This window comes from Zingiber officinale, chromosome 1B, assembly GCF_018446385.1.
Source record: "Zingiber officinale cultivar Zhangliang chromosome 1B, Zo_v1.1, whole genome shotgun sequence".
Classification (NCBI taxonomy): domain Eukaryota; kingdom Viridiplantae; phylum Streptophyta; class Magnoliopsida; order Zingiberales; family Zingiberaceae; genus Zingiber; species Zingiber officinale.
The window spans coordinates 16,654,265-16,664,682 of record NC_055986.1 but is presented as its reverse complement, the minus strand read 5'-3'; the positions used below and the strand labels follow the sequence as shown (position 1 = coordinate 16,664,682).

Sequence of the window (10,418 nt, the reverse complement as noted above, 5' to 3'; positions counted from 1 at the left end):
ACAAGCTAAATCTCACCCATTGATAAGTCAAAGAAATAAATACTAAATATAAGCATTTGTTATTATATCAGGATTAAGAGGACACACTTCCATAATAATAAAGGTCTTGTTCTTTTATGCAATCAGTATAAAAAAAACTACCTTAAATGGTCATGCTCAATACACTCAGAGTGTACTAATGTAATTTTATAGTCAAGATAAACTAATACCAAATTACACTACGACTATTCCAATGGTTTGCTCCTATCCATCTTAGTCGTGAGCTACTTTTTATAATTTATAAGGAACTGATAACATAATCTTCTGTGTGTGACACCACACATCATGTTATCTATAATATAAATTAATTGAATAACTACACTTAGCATATAAATGTAGACTTTTGACCAATGTGATTCTTTATTTCAAAATAAATGTTTACAGGAAGCTAAGCTTTTAGTATACACTCTAACAATCTCCCACTTATACTAAAAGACTATACTGTCATAAACGCTGCCATACATCTGATTCTCATTCCTTCAACATATCGATCGAAAGCTTTCGCCGGAAGGGCCTTAGTGAAAGGATCTGTCAGGTTATCTACTGATGTAATCTTGGTGACAACAACTTCTCCTCGCTTTACGATGTCTCATATCAGGTGGTACTTGCGCTCTATGTATTTACTCGCCTTATGGGCTCGTGGTTTCTTCGAGTTTGCTACTGCACCGCTATTATCACAATAAATTATGATGATTTTGGGCAAACTAGGAATCACATCTAAGTCCATTAGGAAGTTTCGAAGCCATACAACTTCTTTGGCTGCCTCAGAGTCTGCCACATACTCAGCTTCCATGGTTGAGTCTGAAACGTATTTCTGCTTAACACTCCTCCATGCAATGGCTCCACCTCCTAAAGTAAACACATAGCCTTATGTAGACTTACTATTGTCCGTATCTGATTGGAAGTCAGAATCCGTGTAACCCACAGGGAGCAAATCATCTGCTTGATAAACTAGCATATAGTCTCTAGTCCTTCTCAGGTACTTTAATATATGCTTTACAGCAGTCCAATGTTCTTATCTAGGGTTACTTTGATATTTGCTAACCATGCCCACGGTAAAACAGATATCCGATCTCGTACACAGCATTGCATACATTAGGCTTCCAACAGCCGAAGCATAAGGAATTGCCTTCATGTCCTCTATCTCCTTTGATGTCTTCGGAGACATATCTTTAGATAAAGCTACTCCATGCCTGAAAGGTAGAAAACCTTTCTTAGAGTCTTGCATGCTAAAACGAGCTAGGATTGTATCGATATATGAAGCTTGGGATAAGCACAACATTCTTTTCTTGCGATCCCTTATTACTTTAATCCCGAGAATATGTGCACATTCTCCCAAGTCCTTCATATCGAATTGCTTGGACAACCATACCCTTACTTCCGACAACACTTTGATATTATTTCCAACTAACAAAATGTCATCTATGTATAGTACAAGAAATACCATCATATTTTCATTACACTTCTTATATACACAAGACTCATCCGAACACTGAATAAATCCATATGACTGGATTACTTCATTAAACCGGATGTTCCAAGATCTTGAAACTTGCTTCAGTCCATAAATCGACCGATTGAGCTTGCACACTAGATGCTCTTTGCCCTTTGCAATAAACCCCTCTGGTTGCTTTATATGAATGTTTTCTTCAAGACTTCCATTAAGGAAAGCTGTCCTGACATCCATTTACCAAACCTCATAATCCATATGAGCGGCAATAGATAAGAGTATCTGGATAGACTTAAGCATAGCTACTGGAGACAAGTTTTCCTCATAATCGATTCCCTCTTTCTGAGTATACCCCTTCACAACAAGCCTTGCTTTAAAGGTTTCCACCTTCCCATCTATCCCTCTTTTCCTTTTGTAGATCCACTTACATCCAATGGCTTTTACACCATTTGGTGGTTCTACAAGCTCTCAGACTTTATTAGAATACATAGATTCAATTTCAGAATTCATTACTCTTTGCCAAGATATTGCATCTTTATCTTGGAGTGCTTCGTCATATGTCTGGGGATCAGGTTCATGTTCACCAAGGATCAAGTCCGAAGACTCTCCCAAAAACATGAATCTCTCAGGTTGCCTCACAACCCTCCCACTACGATGAGGCACTGTCTGTGATTGTGTATCATTTATGATACGTGTTGTAGTTTCTTGTGATATTTCATCTTGTACCGTTGGTACTAGACTAGACGTGTCTGATGTGCGTAGATCTTATGATCATTTATGCATGTTTGGACGCACATCTACTTGTATTTCATTAGCATATTCTATGTTTATTGCACCCTATTTTTTTTATAATGTCATACATCCATTATATTTTTTCGGGGATCTGCTCTTTGCCTGTTTTGATTGATAGAACATGATTTGGAGCAAAAACGAAGTCTACATGAAGTCTAGAGCTTCCAGAGTGTCACGGGTAGGCAAAGACTAAGTTTTCTTCATGTTCTGGCCACGTGGAACCCACACGACCGTGTGGGGGGCGTGTTGAGACCGTGTGAATGTCACACGGCCATGTGAAGGCCATGTGGAATTTCCAACACTACAGACCAAAAGTCAAATGACCATAACTTTCTGTTCGGTTGGAGTTATGAGCCATTCCAGATATCAAAATGTAGATAACTTCAATATCTACAACTCTTATGAAGACTTCAACCATAGAAAACCAAGTCTTGAAGGTAAGTTCGTTTCTATGAGACACAGACTTGGCACACGGTCGTGTCAAATTCTGCACTGCACACCAAGAGTAAAGCAGACATAACATTGTGTTTCGTTGGAGTTTTGGGTTGTTATTTATACCAAATGGTAGCTAACTTCAAGATCTACAACTTTCATGAAGACCATATCTCAATAATACCACGTTAAGAGGCACTAAAATGGCTTACAAGTGCAGCACGACCTTGATGCACGACCGTGACAAATTCGCACGGTCGTGCGGTGTATCCAGAGCAGAAGATGTACACGGTCGTGTCAACTTGCACGGTCGTGCCACATAACCAGTGTAGAAGATGTACATGGCCATGTCAACACGCACAGCCGTGCCACTCGACCAGTGCAGAAGATGTACACGGTCATGTCAACTCACACAGCCGTGGCGCGAGCCATGCGGCGCCTGTACCCTAGCTTATAAAAGGGTTAATAAACCTACTTTTGGGGGAATCTTTGGTTCGGGGACTTCGTCCCTCTCCTTGGGGAAAGGGTTTTCTCCTTCGGGGGAAACCCTAGAGCTTCATCCACCGCCATCCCTTGACGTTCCGTCCATCTCCAGAGCAAGGAGGCATCCCCAAGACATTGGAAATCTCGGCAAGCATCGCTTCTTCCCTTCCTTCTCATATCAAGGGTTGTAAGTATGTTCTTCTTTATGTTTTGGGGTTGTTCTTCCCCCACAATGGAGTAGACATCCTCTTCTAGGATTAGGAAGTATTTGTAATATGATGGAGATACAGAACTATGTAGATTCGCTATATTTCTATTCAATGACTTGTTAATGTCTTGTTCATGTTTGATGAGTTGTGAATGTGACATGTTTATATTTCTATGCTTTGATTGATTGATGTGGAGGATTGTTGATCCCGCAAGGGGATGTCTTAGAGAGTATTGACCAAGATACCCTAGTGACAGGGGTAACCCTTTCCGGACGTCTAAGACGTTCCCTAAAAGGATAAACAATCCCTTAGGAACTGTTGCTCTCGTAGAGAGAGTGCTCTAGATCGTATACCCGAGGCGCCCTAGTGACAAGGGTAACCCGTTCACGAACATCTTGGACATTCTCTTGAAAGGAGAGGCAATTCCTCCATAAGGAAGTAAGTAACCGTACTAAACCTCTACCCTTATCCTTATTGTTATTTACTAGATGTGTATCCCAGTGATCTACCGAGGCGCCCTCGTGACAGGGGGGTTAACAGTTACAAGATTTCACAGGAATCGTCTCTACATGATACTTAGGGATACCGACCAACTTAACTTCCTGCAAGAGCATGGACATAGAGGATAGAAACTAAGCAATCCATGTAGTATCCCTAGTATTATAATGAAACCGAAATCCTAGAGTCCCTTTTCCGAAGTTCAATTCCCTCAAAGGTCAATTCTCTCTCTCCTCTTTCTTCTTCTCAACCTTCTCCTTCTCTCTTAAATCACTCTCGTTAGTTTGCAAGCGCCAAAGCCAAGTTTCGACCGTCTAGATAACTCACTTTGCGACATCTCTAGTGCTTAATCAACAGTCCTTATGGATTCGACAAATCTTATATATTACTGACGACGAAACCGTACACTTGCGGTTGCGTAACAAGTTTTTGGCGCCGTTGCTAGGGACTGTTTGCATTAACATTAGTAGATTAGCAATTTAGTTAACCTAGACTTGTGAATAGTTTATGTTTTTCCATTTTATATTGCAATTTGTTTTCCGTATACATAATAAAAAAAACACTGCATTTTTTTCTTCTTCTTGCAATTCAAATTCTACATTGTCTTTCTTGTTTTTCATATAGCATTTTTTTTCTTTCTTTAATTCTTCATTTTTATTTTTTCTCATAATTTTTTTAGATATCCATGAGCACTAACATGTCAAGCAGGGCCTTAAGAGGTTTCTCTGCACCCATTTCTGCAAGATTTTTATCTCCCATTGTACAACCTCATATTGAAGCAGAAAATTTCTAACTGGACCCAGAGTTAATTTTCATGATACAAGGTCACAAATTTGGAGGAGAAGTATCAGAAAGTCCTTATCTGCATCTTGAGACATTTCTAGAGCTTTGTGATATGGTGAATTGTAAAGGAGTATCAGCAGATGCAGTTCGGTTGATGACATTTCCTTTTAGCATCAAGGATAAAGCAAGGACTTGGTTATATTCTCTCCATCCTCAAAGCATCACAAGTTGGGAATAATTGGAGTAGCAATTTCTGAATCATTTTTTCCCTCCAAGCAGAACAATCTACATGAGGAGTTGCATCACAAATTTTGCTCAGGTGTATGGAGAATCATTATTTGAAGCATGGGCCAGATTCAAGAGTCTACAAAGATAGTACCCTCATCATGGTTTGGAGAAATGGTTGATTCTACACATATTCTATAGGGGGATTTCTTTTTCAGATAAGTGTCTATTAGATTCATCAGCCGGAGGTTCTTTTATGGACAAGAGTATAGAAGAAGCTTATACATTAATTGATCAAGTGACATTGAACCTCCATGGATAGTCGAGCAAAAGTTGGATGGAATCTCCCCCAGAAATTCAAGAAGTACAAGTCATATATACAAGAGAGCATGTCAAACAAAATGCAGTTCAACCACCTAAGAATGATGAAATTCAGAAGTCATAGAATGAGGAGTTCAAACATTTGGGGGCAAGGATTGAGAGCATAGTTTCAAAATGGTTTAAAGAAGACCTTCCTCCTACATAGACAAGATCTAGTGTAAATGATAATGATCTTAAGTTGAGAGGTAACAAGAATCATGAAGAACTTCTGAAGGACATGTTTAGGATTGAGGAGAAAAATAATAGAAGACCTCAAGAACTCAGTTCCATTACTCCAAGAAGTTCCCAAAGGCCACAAGTACCTTTTCCTCAACGGTTGATGACACCAACACTAGATAAGCAAGCTGGACCTCCTCCACAAGCTCAAAGGGAGTATGAAAAAAAGGAAGTACCTTTCCTAAGATCTTCACTAAAGGTTCCTTTTCCACAAAGGCTAGTGAGGGTCAATGAAAACGAAGACTTTGGCAGATTCTGTGACACCAATATGGTTGAGTGTATATTTCTGGACGTATATGAAGATGAGGACTCTTCAGATGAGGATTGTGATGATAATGCAGTAGATAACAAGTTTTCAGATCTACCTTCTGGGTTTACAAGGTATTATGATGAAATTGAGTTTTCAGATGATGAATGTGATGTGGTAGATCAACTTAAAACTGCAAATGAAGTTAGTGATCCTCCTATAGATGATTCTCCCACTGAGGATATTGATGTTGGTTTATTTTTTGATGCTTGTGTTGATGAAGATGTTATGAAAGGAAGTGTAGGGAGCTGTGTTGTGGAAGCAGCATCTCAAGAATCATCTCCTTTATCCACACAACCTTCTAAGATTATGAGAGTTGCAAGAATTGAACATGTTGTGGACCAATATGTAGGGACTTATGCAATGGAAGCAAAGCCCCAAGAATCATCACTTTCAAAAGCACCACCACTTGAGTTAGAGATAGAGCCAATACAAGATTCAGAAGTCACATCCACATGTTTAGAACTTTCAGGTATCTCTCAGCAATGCAAGGTTAGTATTTCTAGTGATTTTTTGGAAAATTTTATAGAGGTACCTATAATTGATTTTGTTGGATGTGAATTAATTTGTGATACATACTCAGTTCATCTTAATAAGGTTCTAGTTCTATCTAATATAGCATGCTTGAGAGAGGTATGTTTTTCTTTTGGGTGTGCAGATTTTCAAGAGGCCCAATAATTGGAAGCTCAGACTGAACCGTCTTCGACCTCCTGAAAGAACTTCAAAGATGACGAAGATGGAGAGAGTTATACTTTACTCTGTAGCTCCTTTGATGAAAGCTCTCTCCATAATGAGAGTCCTTGATAAGAGGGTGATGAAATATCTTACCCCTCTAAGAGCGAGATTTCGATGAATCTAATGAGGTGGTCAAGCTAATGACCTTAAACAAGCGCTTCTTGGGAGGCAACCCAAGCTCTTTCTTATTTTATTTATGTCTTTAGTTCTTTCTAGTTTCTTTTTACTTCATTGATAATAAATCATACCCTCCACTTAGTTTTTCTTGTCTATCTTATTTTTGTATAATTTAAAGTTGTGGAGGAATGTGAGCATTGGATAGAGGAGCATTTTTAAAACATGAATGTCAACCATTTGGAGCTCATCACTTGGTAACTTCTCTAAACTTTATAAATCTCCTTCACATTACATTTTTAGTTTTCATTGGGACAATGAAAAGTTTAAGTCTGGGGGGATGCATTAGATGCATTTAGTTTAGTTCAGTTTTTGCTTATTTCTTTTTACTTAATAAAATTTTTGCTAGTTGCATCTTACATCACATCATGATTGTTTGTTCCTTATTGCAAAATAATAACACGTTTATTCTAGATTCCATGTGGTTTATTGGCTACTTATGGTGCTAGTATGTTTAGTGATCTATGTTAGGACCGAAAAGTAGCTAAAGGGGGGGTGAATAGCTTCGCGTGTGCTCGTCGTGCTTCGTTGCTTGTTTCTTCAAAGTGATGCGCAGCGGAATACAAAGAAACAAACTACAACAATGCTAACAATAGGATTTTACTTGGTATCCACCTCACAAGAGGTGACTAGTCCAAGGATCCACGCACACACACACACCTCCACTAATAAACACTCCTTTTCGGTAACTACCGAAGGCGGAGAAGCCCTACAAGACTCTCAATACAAGTAGAAGAAAGGGTAGTAAAGAATAAGCAAAAGCTTACAAGAGATGTAGTAAAAACCCTAGCTTCTTCTTCTTCTCGTTGCAACTCGCCTCTTGACTTGGATGAACCTCCAAGAACCTTCAAGAACTGGCAGTGAGGAGCTTAGAGAGTGCTGGGGAGGAGCTGTGATGAATCTGGAATGAATCAGTGAAGTGCTACTGAAGGAAATGAGCGCCTGCGGCTTAAATCGATGCTAACGGTCAAATCCCGATCGATTGGAATGCTCCCAATCGATCGGGGAGGCTTTGGATCGATCCACGGATCGATCCAGAGTGCCTCTGTGCTCTGGAAAAACTTCTGGATCGATCCAGCGCTTATCGCGCGAAGCAGCAACGTCCCAATCGATCCACTGATCGATTGGGACCTCTGGATCGATCCACCGATCGATCCAGAGGGGTTCTGTTCGCGGGGACTCACCGGATCGATCGGTGGATCGATCCAAATCTTCTGGATCGATCCACTGATCGATCCAGATCTGCTGGATCGATCCACGGATCAATCCAAACCTGCTGGATCAATCCACGGATCAATCCAAACCTGCTGGATCAATCCACGGATCAATCCAGATCTTGGTTTTTGCCCAAAACCAAGCCCAAAGCCCCCTAAACCAACATCTAGTCAACCATGACTTGTTGGTACATAAGACCTAGCATCCGGTCACCCTTGACCAGCTAGGACTCTCTCACCAAGTGTCTGGTCAATCCCTTTGACCCACTTGAACTTTTCTCTTCTTGCCAAGTATCCGGTCACTCCCTAAGACCTACTTGGACTTTTCTTCCTCGTGCCAAGTATCCGGTCAATCCCTTTGACCTACTTGGACTCTCACCAGATGTCTGGTCAACCTTGACCCATCTGGATTTCTCTTGCCTGGCTTCACTCACCGGGACTTTCCCAATTGCCTAGCTTCACTCACTAGGTCTTTCACCTGGCTTCACTCACCAGGATTTTTCTCCTGCCTAGCTTCACTCACTAGGACTTCCCAATTGCCTAGCTTCACTCACTAGGTCTTTCACCTGGCTTCACTCACCAGGATTTTCCTCCTGCCTAACATCCCAGTTAGGACTTCCCAGTCAAGTATCCGGTCATCCTTGACCTACTTGACTCTTCTTCAATCAACCTTGCATTGTCAAACATCGAAATCCAAACCAAGACTCAAGCTTGGTCAACCAGGTCAACCTTGACCTGAGGAATGTTGCACCAACAATCTCCCCCTTTTTGATGTTTGATAATACCAACACTATCACTTACAATACCACATGTAAGTTAGGCTAATCCCATAGCCTAAACCTTCTTCATGCCACTAGGTAATGAATACATAAGTTAAGCCCTTCATTCTCCCCCTAAGAGGGCAAACTTCCTCTAGGTGATAAAAGCCTAACTTACTTCCTTTCATTCACCCCCTATTGGCACACATCAAACCATGCCCCATTTTTGGGCACTATCCACTTGAAACCACTTGAACAATGAGGATATTCACTCCCCATTAAAGTTCAAACGCTCAACCTTGAGCATGTTCTTAACGGAAGGTTAACCACCTTCCAAGGTTCATGAAAAATAATTTTCAAATCTTTAAAGAGTCCCTCCCCCTAAAGACATGGTGGTAACTTCTGTCATTGCACCAACAATGACTTGGAATCCCCAAAACTTTAGGAAACCCAATTTTAAAAGTTTTGAGGTTCACATATTCAAAATTTGAAACAAACCTCAACCTAAACTTCAACTTAGCCTTCCTTAACCATTCCATCCTTGTTTTCCACACGAAAACACCCTTTTTATGTATACAACTATATTTTCAGGGGTTTGGAATGGTTTCCTAGACTAAAATAGGTTCAAAATGCTGAAAATAAGCTTTCCCAGCCAAAATCAGCATCTTCAATCAATTGGAGTTGGGTTCCAATCGATTGAACCCTGCTGAATCGATCCACTGATCAATTCAGTCTTCTTGGATCGATCGGATGATCGATCCAGCGAGCTTCTGCTCGCGAGAAATGCCTTCTCAATCGATCGGCTGATCGATTGAGGCACTCCAATCGATCCACTGATCGATTGGAGGCCTGAAATTGCTGAAATTCAATTTCAGCCAATTTCAGAAACCCCTAGAAAATTCTACAAAATTCCAAAAATCGTAAAAATTTGTGTAGACATTATTTAGGGTATAATTTATCATGGAAAAATAGTTTTCTATGAAAATACATCATATTTTCAAAGATTGACACAAACTTGAGAACTTACAAAAACTTTAGTGTTTTCTTCAAGTTTGTGTCTAACTATTCAATGGTGATTACTATCAAAAGATAGCCTTCACCAAGGTTTTCCAAAATCATTTTAAAAACATTTTCAAAACCAATATCCCACCATGTTCCTTGGGCTTAATGCACATGACTTGTACATTAGCTTTCCCAATGATGGGAAAACACATAACTATGTGTTTTGATGAACCTAAAAACTCAAAAGAATGCACTAAATCAACATCTTGAGCTTTGTTCATCATCCTAACATCTCACTTATATCTAATGTGCACTAAAACACATACAAGTTACCTTATAGTCTTTGTGAGATATAGATTTTGGTTTTGCCCTAATCTAGGGATCATGCATATCTATCTAGGCATTTTAGAGATATTAGACATCCACCTAGGATGTCACTTGTTAATCAGTGTTGTAAAATGCCATTTGTCCTTAATTACAAGGAATTAAACTAATGCATGATAATGTTATGGCATACATCAAAAAGAAATAATTTTCAGAAGAAAATTTCCTATAACTACATGATGTATGTATGTCATGACATGGTATTTTTGAGTTTTTCATAATAAGTCATGAATGCACAAATAAAACATGATGTCATGGCATATAATGGGCAACCAAACATGGCAAGATTTTGCATAATTAAAATATACCTAGATTATCTATCTAAGTATCCTTAAC

The 10,418-nt window shown here is 39.6% G+C and overlaps 1 non-coding gene across 1 annotated transcript; it reads right to left on the bottom strand.

Moving 5' to 3' along the window:
- Positions 1–4,973: 4,973 nt before the first annotated feature.
- Positions 4,974–5,079, bottom strand: LOC121994201. The gene has a single exon (XR_006115637.1). It is a non-coding gene; the product is annotated as a small nucleolar RNA R71 (small nucleolar RNA).
- Positions 5,080–10,418: the final 5,339 nt, after the last annotated feature.